The sequence below is a fragment of the Lissotriton vulgaris genome, chromosome 2_1 (genome assembly GCF_964263255.1).
Source record: "Lissotriton vulgaris chromosome 2_1, aLisVul1.2, whole genome shotgun sequence".
NCBI lineage: Eukaryota > Metazoa > Chordata > Amphibia > Caudata > Salamandridae > Lissotriton > Lissotriton vulgaris.
In genome coordinates this window covers 1,223,413,865-1,223,424,855 of record NC_141687.1, presented here as the reverse complement: position 1 = coordinate 1,223,424,855, position 10,991 = coordinate 1,223,413,865, and positions in this window count along the sequence as shown.

Genomic DNA, 10,991 nt, shown 5'->3' with positions numbered 1-10,991 from the left:
ATCTGAACCAATCAAACACTCACACCCAGTCAACAGATCTGGGTTTAATCCATCACCATTCTTTAGCCCACTCTGCCACCCCAGTTCAGACATGGCCATATGCAAATCAGTCTGACCCTGTGCCTCATGGGAACAGTCCAGCCCGAACTGCCAAGCCATACCTTCCCTGGCCCGGAAACAAGCTTCAGAGCAGCGGTTTCTGGCATTTCAGCCGTCTTCAGCCCGGCTTGCTTGAATCCAGTGGCAAAGTGAGCAAGGCTTCCATCAGAGGGGTTGAGTCACAGGGGGCGAAGGGCCGGGAGTTACATTTATGATTCCCTGGAGGGTCTATACTTATCTCACCATATCCTACCCTTTCAATTTAGTGCATGGGGGAGGGAAGAGAGGTTACAGGTATAAATGTATAGCGGTTCTTCTCCTTTAGCTATCACTTCCTGCACCTCTCATAAGTCCAGTGTCTGTTGTGTACCCAACCTATATGCATTTTTGCAGGGGTGCATACACATTATGTGCTCTTTAGGTCTAGTTAGCGTCATTTCTCAGTGGTTCTTCCCCATCCCTAGTCTCATCGTGGTCTTCCTGGACCTGCATCGGGCGTTCCCAGCTAGACAACAATTCCCTCCCTTGCTCAGTTATGGGACAATGTCTTGGGCTCTAGAATCTTCCCAGGCCAGGACTTTGCCCTCTGCACCCGCCCAATAAGTAACATATTGTTTCCAGAGTTCCGCTGATGGTCCAGTAGTTGATTTCAAGGACATGGCTATCTTTCTTTTAGCTAATGGCATGGCCAAGTTGATAAATCTATTGCCCACCTTTCATTTAGCTTGTCATGGAAAGAGTCCCAACAGACACACCTCAATCGTAGAGTCGAGTGTGCGCCCCACTGAGGCGTTTATCATTAATAAGACCTCGTCCCAGAATGGGTGCAGTCCGGCACAGATCCAGGTCATGTGTATAAAGTCTTTGTTGTTATGATTTTGCATCTTGGGCATTTATGTGGTTCACCTCCATATGTGACCTGGAGTTGGTGGGGAGTCATGTATGTCATGTGCACGTAGTTGAACTGAATATATTTCAGTCTAGTGTTACAGGAAATTCCCTTGTGGGAGGACAACATTCTTCTCTATTCCAGGTCGGTTAAGTCCCTGTCCAGGACCTCCTCCCAGAATTTCCATAGATTATATAGGGGGACAAGAGATGCTCCAATCAGTGAGGCATAGAACCACTTCATCTGGCGGCTGGCCGTACCTAGTGTAAGTAATGAGTGTAGTACCGCATGGGTCTTGTGTTCCTCCTGGCCCTTCCCCCACAGTGCTCTGAAGGTACGGGCCAGAGCTTCATACAGAAGGAACTGCCCCAGTGGAGGGCTGCATCCTTCAACCAGGTCCTCAAATGGCATTGACTTTCTCCTGATAGCAGTCCCTTACCAGCTCCACACCCACCTCCAACCCTGTTGGTCAGGATTGAATATCATCTGTGGGTTGCCATGGAGTAAGCCGACCAGGGGATGTACCGGTGTGTACCAGGGACTTTCTGCTGTTCTAAGCATGCAGCTTTTCCAACACTGCATGGCTGCAGTTTGCAATACTGACCCATAGGGGACAGGCATAGTTGGGTCTAGTATTTTAGCCAATAGTAGGGTGGGGCGTGCTTCAGGTTCCATCATGAAGGATCCCTCCAGATTCACCCCCTCCAGCCACTGTGCTAGCCATTCCATCTGGGCACAAATTCGGCACTCCCAATTCGCTCTCCATAATGGGGCTTTGCAACATTTTTAAGGAGACCCTCTGTTGTCCCTCCCCCGAAATTAGGTCCCACAGCAGGGAATCCAGCTTCAGGAAAATCGGGAGGTTTATGAAAAAGTATAAGCACGCTAGCATGACCATTTTGGTCAGGGAAATCCAAACCATAAGGGGTAAACGTAGCGAGTACCAAAAAGGAACACATGCCTTAAAGGGACCGGAGAGATCTATCAAAATTTCCTTCCCTTAAGTCTTACAGGGAGTGAAGGATATGAATACCTTAATATTAAAGATATTAGATGCTAAATTGAGGTCTACTGGGAGGTCCTGGGTGCGTGGCAGGGTTCTAGCCACAGGTAACAGATAGGTCTTGCCTTTGTTGACCCGCAGGCCCGAAAAGTGTTCAAATTGTCTAAGGAGGGCCAGTGCTGTATCAGAACCCGCTACCGCATCCTCCAAATACATCAGGAGATCATCTGCGTATAGAGATATTACATGGTTTCGCTTATCTCCTGTTAAGCCTAGCCCTTCGCCCCCTTGTCTAAATAATGCAGCCAGCGGTTCAATAGCCAGGGCAAATAAAAGGGGGCACCCCTGCCTAGTACCGTGAAAGATCACATACTGGACAGATACCGTTTTACCTGTCCTGACCCGAGCGGTGGGGCAGTCATACTGGGTCTGGTGGCTCAGTGGACTAATGCATCCACTACAGGGGCCTGTGTTCGACCTCATGGTCACAGATTCAAATCCCGGTGAGTCCACTCAGCCTTTCATACATCTTAGGTCGATAACATGAGTACCATTGAGTTGGGTAACAATAAACATCTGTTATTCAGCGCCAAGAGACCTACGGATGAACGTGCATTTTACAAATACACGTTATGTTATATAACATTTTTACTCATTTTAGCCAGTCTTCTCCAAGACCCATGCGTGCCATTACTGCGAATAAATAATCCCATACTATAGAGTCAAAGGCTTTTTTCAAGTCAATGGACAAGATAGCAGCTCGTGGGTGGGATCGCGCCGCAGGTTGGTATAATACAGAGTACAGTCTGGCAAATTAAATGAGATGTCCTGGGAAGGGATTCATCCGTTTTGGTCCAGATGGGTAACTGTAGACATAAGGAAGCAGGCGCAGTGCTAGGACCCTGCTAAGTGTCTTAAAATCAATGTTGAGCATGGAAAGAGATCTATAATCTACAATTTGGGCACCTGTGGTCTTAGAAAGTGAAATCACAAGTGCGTTCCACATGGACGAAGGAAGTCGCCCAAGCTTCAGAGATTCAGCAAAAAGAGTTGCCAAACGGGGTGCCAATTTGGAGGCATAGACTGAATGGAATTCTGTGGGGAGGCTGTCCAGTCCCAGCATCTTTCCCATGGCCATACTATTGATAGCTCCCCAAATCTCCTGCAGTGTCACCGGGCCTCCCAGTGTCTCTCATGCCTGTCAATCTAGTACCGGGAGTTGCAAGGGGAACAAAACATCTAACCTCCTCTGGTGTGGCTGGTGATGGGGCAGTGTATAGGGCTTGTCAATACACCCGGAATAATGAATTAATCTCCTCTGGGTCATGAACAGAAGTGCCGGTTCCAGACCAGATGTGGGTAATCAGCACCCCAAGAATTTCTGGTCTAATCAGCCAGGCCAGCAAGCGGCCGAGTTTCCCCTCCTCTTCCTGTACTTGATAAGGTATGTCCTGTAGTCATGGCACCTTATCCGCTCCAGTGTCTAATTTTATAGGGCACGCACTTCTCATATGGTCACCAGGGAAGAGGTTACCAGCCCCAGAGTGTTGTCTAGTTTACCCTCAGTGTCCTCCAGTTCCCTATGCAGTTCTCGCTGTAGTGTACTCCTATTGATTGCCCCAAGCAGTGACTCTGAACCACTACCTTAAACGCCTTACATTCCACCAGTGATGTAGAGGCTGTATTTGTGTTAGTCAAAAAGTAAGTATCGATAAGGGTGCCGAGGGTTTCCCAGGAGGGGGTGTCTTCCAGCGTTAAGGGGTTAAGTCTCCCCAAAGGTTGGTGGGTCATCATTAACAGGCTATGATCCGGGAGTGTGCACCCCTGGTATTCAGTGTGAGTGATCGAACAACTGAGATTAGAAGAGCATAAGAAGACATCTAGTCATGTATGTAGTTGGTGTATGGGGAGTAGAAGTAGCAGTCCCTATCGTCCGCATGTTGTGTCCTCCAAATATCGTTTAACCCCCAATGGTTCCACCTGTCCTGAAATCCCGCTGCTATGCAGAGGGCCTGTGTTCCAAGCAAGGGTGGGTGTGAGCGGTCCAGTGAAGTATCTAATACACAATTAAAATCTCCGCCCAATATCATAGACACCATTGTCAGGGTAGTCATACGGGCCGAGAGGTCATCGAAAAAAGGTCACCTGATGTTGATTAGGGCCATATACACTACATAGTGTTATGTCTCTGCCAGACAGTTGCCCACTGATTAGCACATACCTGCCCTCATTAGTTATCAAAGTGTGTACTGAGTCGAAAGGGACTCTCTCCCGCACCCAGGTCAGCACCCCCTGGGTATATGCAGAGTAAGAGGTCGCAAAGATCTGCCCTCTCCATCTTCTGCAGAGTTTCTCCACTTCCCCCCGCAGGTGGTGTATCATCTGCAGCACAGCTATCTGTAAACACAGCAGTCTTAACACCTTCCCTGCTGGCCCGTTTCCGCCGCTGTGCGGTAAACAAAAGAACAGGGGCGGGCCATGACGAACCCCAGCCGTCATCAGCACACGAGCACCGTAGTGCATGACGGCTGGGGTTCGTCATCCGCATGGAAGGGGTTAATAATCTGCAAAAGACACACAATTGGTGAACAGAATGCAGAACAAATCAAAACAATCACCCCAGTCAAGAGATCTGGGTTAAATCCATCATTCTTTAGCTCACCATGCCACCCCAGTTAAGACCTGGCTCTATGCAAATCAGACTTTACCCTGTGCCTCATGGGAACAGTCCAGCCCGAACTGCCAAGCCAGGTCCTCCCTGGACCGGAAACAAGCATCCTAGGACCGGTTTCGGGGTTTCAGCCCTCTTCAGCCAGGATAGCTTGATTCCAGTGGCACAGTGAGCCCAGGACCCACGCCTGGGCACACCTGGCACACTTAGGGCGAGAAAGCAAAAGACACACAATTGATGGACTGAATGCCAAACAAATCAAAACATTCACCCCAAGTCAAGAGATCTGGGTTAAATCCATCATTCTTTTGCTCACCATGCCACCCCAGTTAAAAAATCTGTGCACATTATGCCTCTTCACCGCTGAGCCCATCCCCTTTATATTTGATGTAAAAAAAAATCAATAGATTATGTGTAGGTGTCTTGGTGAGACATCTTCATTCAGCTCCCCCTTCCACCCCACTCCCCAGCAGTAAAGACTTTACCACCCTACATATGTGATAAACCAAACAATAAATAAAACACCCGCAATCAACAACTGCCTGATTCCAGAGCAGCCTGGCAATGACTATATGCCCAAACTGTAGATAAAGCACAAGTCTCGGTGAAATGATCTGAACTCTGCAAGGGGTTGGTCCTACTAGGGGAGGGAAGCCAGACTCTAAAGAAGCAAAGTCTCACTCAGGTCATGCCAGCCCAACCTAATACAAAACACAGACAGAACACAGGGCTATCTCTCGAAGCTCAACTCAGCCCAAGGAGAGGCCTACGCAGTGTTTGTGCATTTTGTTCATTCAAATGATATCATCCACCGTTCCCGGGGTCACTATTGGGAGAATGACACTGTCCTCGAAGGAGGAGTCAGAGTCCAGGCCCCCGGTCCCCTTCCTCAAGTTAGAGCCAACCAATGAAGCAGTTCCCGCAGTCTGCATAATCTCCGCCACGGCCTGGATTGCCGCTTCCCTCTCCTTCTCGGTTTGTGACAGACTAGGCTTCTTTGGCGAGCTGCTTTTGGGTCTCCTACTGGATCTCTTCTCCACTGTAGCTTCTGCCACAGGTGGCGTCCCTCCAGATAATGTATAGGCCTCCAGCCACTCCCGTGCCATCTTGATGTCGTCACAAAAATGTGTCTTCCCATCCCACGCGATACGAAGATGGGCGGGGAACATCAAGTAGTATTGCAGACCTTCCTCACGCAGGGCTTTCTTGACCTCAAGAAAGGATGCGCGCCGCTGTTTAACTCCAATGGTATAGTCTGGGAATATGGAGGCATTATAATTGTCCATAACAAACAGGCCTTCGGTCCTAGCCTTCTGCAGCAGTATGGCCCTGGGAGGGGAGGTGCGCCCTGGCATAGGCGGGCATGGCGGTACACAATGAGCCCTCTCAAGGGTGTAAAATGATGACAAACCCTCCAGTGCAACGACTGAGCAAAGGCAGGCTTCGAGGAAGGCCACCATGTCTCCGCCTTCCGACCCTTCAGGTAAGCCTACCACTCTGATATTGTTTTTCCGATTGCGGCTTTCAGAGTCTTCAGCCCTATGTTCCAATGCGCGGACCCTGTCAGAGAGCTCCGCATCTGGGCGCGATAGTGCTTGTTGTGTAGGGTGCAGGTCTGCAATTGAGGACTCTGCAGTTTTAACCCTCTCTGACAACTTCTGATGTTCTGCCTGGAGAAGCCCCAGCCCCACTGACACAGTGCCAATGTCCTGGTGCAATGTCGCTTTAGTATCGGCGATAGCTTCCAATATTTTGGTCAACTGTAGCTGAACTGGAACCTCCCTGGTCGATTGCTCAATTTTGTCTTGATCTTGTGTCGCCCCTGTTGTTTTTGCTTTAGCCTTGTCTTGGGGAAGACCGGGTAGGGAGATGGAGATATCGCTTCCGAAACTGCCCCGGGTGGAGGCAACTTCAGGGCTAGAAGTTAAGGATGTGCAGGCAGTGCTAGGGCTGCGTTTGTACACCTGATTCTCAGTAATATGGTGGGCAACGCAATCCCCTAGTCATGGGCCAGGGACTGGGTCACCACAGGTTCAGCCTCAGGGATTGGTAGTCCCAAGGGTTGACCCCTACAGGGCCACTTCACAGAGCACGGTTATCTCTCTGGGCAGCCCAGCAGCAGTCCAGGCTGGTACTGACAGTATTCCTGTCCCACTTGCCCTAGTACTCCACCAGGGGCTATTGCCGGGGGATCCCCCACCCTGTATCGTGCGGTTTCAGGTGTGCGCCAATACATATATGGAGGGAGTGGTGCCAGAAGAGGTCAGGCCAAGTCACTCCAAGAGGAAACCCCCGCTCACACTTCTCAACTGTGCCAAGCTAGGCCCCGAGTATGTCCCGCTTTAACGGCCACCTAGACTTTAGGCTCTACCCTTCACTGCTAGTTCTCTTAGTCTGGGCACACAGGGGTGTGGTGCGCCTCCCTCAGGTCATCCCAGACCAGCTGTAGGGCCCTGGGACCATGCCAATCATCTACTCCGGGGATTCCCAATGTCAGGCTACAGTGTCACAACTCCTGCCAGACCTCAAATTAGGCCTGAGTATTTCCAGAAGCGTGGGCGTCCCCACTCACCGCACCTCCTGGGCCGCAGCCACCTCCAGTTTGGGCCAGAGAGAGTATGAGATGCCACCCTCTAGCCACAGCAGGTCAGCCACCAGGCCCATCCGAGCAGGCGCTCACAATGGCAGGGTCCCGCATCCACAGTGTATCCGCGATATGCGACCCCCACCGCGGAGGCAAACCACTCCAGGACCCCACAGCAGCGAGCAGCCCCAGCCTTCCTCCGACTCCCGGAGCCGTCCCAGCCCCAGAGCTCAGGAGGCCGCGGCCGCCATTTGGATGCGACCTGGTCCGGATCACACCACTTAGTCTTCTGGGGTTTCAGCTGTCCTGCAACTCCCCAGAGGTCTCCCGCATCACTCCCGGCCGCCACTGGGACCAGGCCTTACACAACTGGTAGTGATGGACCTGGTCTGTCGGGAAAAACGCATGATTAAATTAGCCCGGCATGGAGCAACTAGCTGACGCGTCCGCCATTACTGGCAGCCAAGCTATACTCGCGTGACCTCAACAAGTTAGTAGCGAAACCCAGCGATGCCAGGAGGTTAGCCATCTTCTGAAGGTGGAATGTGGCGAAACCCTCTTTAACAGACAATCATCAAGGTAGAAGAAATTGGAATCCCTAAACTCCGAAGGTGTGCTGCGATTGCTGCTATTACTTGTGAACAATTGAGGGGCAATGGTGAGGCCAAAGGGAAGCATGGCAAATTGAAAATACTCCTGGCCTAGTATGATCCGCAAATTGCGTCTGTGGGATTGCAGGATGGGCATTTGAAATTAGGCATCCTGCAGATCCAAAGCACACATCTAGTCACCCAGATCCAGGGCAGACAGAACCTACACAATGGTGAGCATCTTGAATTCGTCCTTCAGCAAGGGTGCCGGTGTTCTAGAGATGACAAAACTGAGGGTATTCCTGAAAGTGCAAAAACTGCTGAGGAAATTGTCTAGCATAAGGCCCAAGGAACATGCTATGCCCCGGCTCTCTTAAGAGCGTTCTAAGGCTGAATCATCCTTTATGCAAAAAAGGTGACATCCGTCAAAAGGCATGTCCATAAGTGATGACTGCTCTTCTCCAGAGAAGCCTAGGGATCTAATCCACAAGTGATGCTGTGCACCATGCCAATTCCAACTGCTCTGCTCATATAGTCAATAGTGTCCATTCTAAAATGGATTACATATTTGGCCACATCCTGATCATCCAGGATGGTACAAACCCGGAAGGCCTGAAATTCACAGGGGCTGCTGGCAAGACCTCAGTGACCATGTCATGTGAGTATCATTATAACAAAAAGCTGACTTTGTCCCACTGCAGGGCCAGGCTGTCCATGATGACAGGGGATGGGGGATGGGGGGGCGTGAGGGGGATCGGGAGGGCACCGTGACAGAAGCATTGCCATGTCAGAATCAGATTTTATGGGGACTGGATATGTTGGTGCAGATTATACCCGGCCGGGAAGAATTTGGCTCAGAGTCGGACACAACTATTGGAACAGTGCCCTCGTCTGGTTTCAGTGCTGTCAGAACTGGCATCTATGTCGAAGGAACCAGTGTGGATTTTGGAGCTGGGGTAGCAGTTATCATGAAAGGTGGTGTGGAACCCGAGGTTCATTGAGGAGGCACTCATTGCATCACAAACCGATCCACTGCCAGTAACCAGACTGAGGCCTCCAAAGATCCTTGTGGCACAAAAACACCAGAAGGAGCCAAAGGAAGCAGAAGTTAAGCAACATGGCCTCTTGATAAGCATCAATCCCTTGTAATGTTGCTGATGGTCCAGGAAATTTGACATGTATCTGGATCAGCTGCAGAATAAGCCTGGCGGGGGGGGCGGAACTTAGAGCCACCCTGATATCCTCACAACGTCTCAGGCAGAGAGTGGTGGGGCTGGAAAAAATCCCACTTAGCTGCCTTTGCTTTCGACTTACAGCAAGACTTGCCCCGGGACAAGTATCTGTCATGGGATTGGCTCGCACGACTTGGAGTCGAAACATACCTGCTGTGGGTCTGTCACAGACCTTTGCTGATGAGAGTTGACAAGGTGTTGGGAGAGGAAAAGTCCTCTGCATGATAGAAGACGTGTACTCCTGCCATGAGTGCCCAACCGTACTGGTGTCAGGATCCCGAATGCTGATTTTTATTGTCAGTGGCAAACACAAATCATGCCTCTACACCATGACATAGGCCTGGCTCACATATTGAGGTCTTATTGGAACGGGAGGGTTGCCCAAGGTGCAACCCTCATCGTAGAGAAAGGCTACTGCATTCACCATGAGTTAAGCAGCACAAGCGTGGTGGTGGCAGCATACCGTGTAGTGATCAGTAGGAGTGAACACGTCCTTTTTTATTCTGTGTCAGTTTAAAGTTCCGCTCTTGTGTGCTTAACTCACCCTTGCCCTACAACAGATGGATGTAGAGTGCTTTGCAGCACAGGAGTGGTGTGACTGCACTGGAACTATGTGTCTTTGGAAGGATACAGTGCAGTGATAGAGCATTGCTGTGCATCTACTTAATGTATGTATGCTTGCAAGGAATACATTTCATGAGAGATGTCGCGCTATGCAGTGCATGTACAATGAAAGCATGTACTGGGTGTGTGTACGCTTCTAAGAAGTACAAAACATTAAGGTTGAAGTGGCGAGTGTGTGTTTGCAAATAACACACCATGGCACAATACAGAAAGGATTCGGTACTGATCAATGCGCACAGAGTGATTGTGTGTGCTGGATGTATGCACGTTGGGGTTGACAATTCATGGAGGTGACAGTGCACATACACGGCACACATACTTTCCAGTACTGAGTGCAAGTGTGCCTGCAATGGTACATTACATGGAAGACCCTGGGTTCCAGTTTGGAAAGTCCAGGACTGCTTGATTAAGGCATGAGGAGTAGAGGAATTCTCCCCAGATAGATTGTGAATTGCTGCATTGCTGTGAGCTGGGTGGTTCACACTGGAGGAAGGGAGATAGACTCACCTCGTACACTTCAAAAATGTGCTCTTTGATTCAGTGATAGATCAGAAGAAAGGGGCCGGTACACAGCTCAGGAAGGAGACAGGCCTGATAAGGGAATCCTAAAGAGTAGGAGCGGGAGCCCGGAATTAACCTTTTGATGCACATATCTGGCTGACATTCAGGTGTGAACTCTAGCCACCCCCATGGCATGTGTTGTGGGACTACCAGCTTCGGAATCTCTCCTGCTGTGACAGAGGGACTATCAAGAGGAAGGAGAGAAAAGAGTACACTTCAAAAGAAGCAGAACCCCGACATAAAACTTCAAAGACCCAGATCCTAAACAGCATTTGGTGTCTGGAAATGGACTATAAGAAGGGGAGGATGAGACCTCAAAATTTGCCATCTGCCAAGCAGCCAGGCGGGCTGCGTGAGAAAGGGAAGCTCTGCAAGACTTCTGCTTGTAACCAGGACTGGGGGGGGGGGCTGGGGGGAGGGGGTCCAGGCCCGCTAGTCTTCCTGCTGGATAAGGGGACATCACCCAGGGAAACCAAGACCACCTTGCATGGAGCAACAGCCTGTTAGCCAAGACAGTGAGCCCTGTAAGAAAGAGGGCAGCGTTGGAGGGAGCGTGTTTCTTTGGGAGCCCTACCAAGAGGTCTCCAGGTGCAAAGTGTGAGAAGATGGCTGTGCACCGATCGGGTTGTTGCACGTGTGCAGGAGTGATTTGGTGACCTCTGTATGCCTGGAGAGGGCTGCTGTGGACTGAGCCAAGCATTAAAGTGTTGTGCAGGGAGCGCAACAGCAGTACCACCT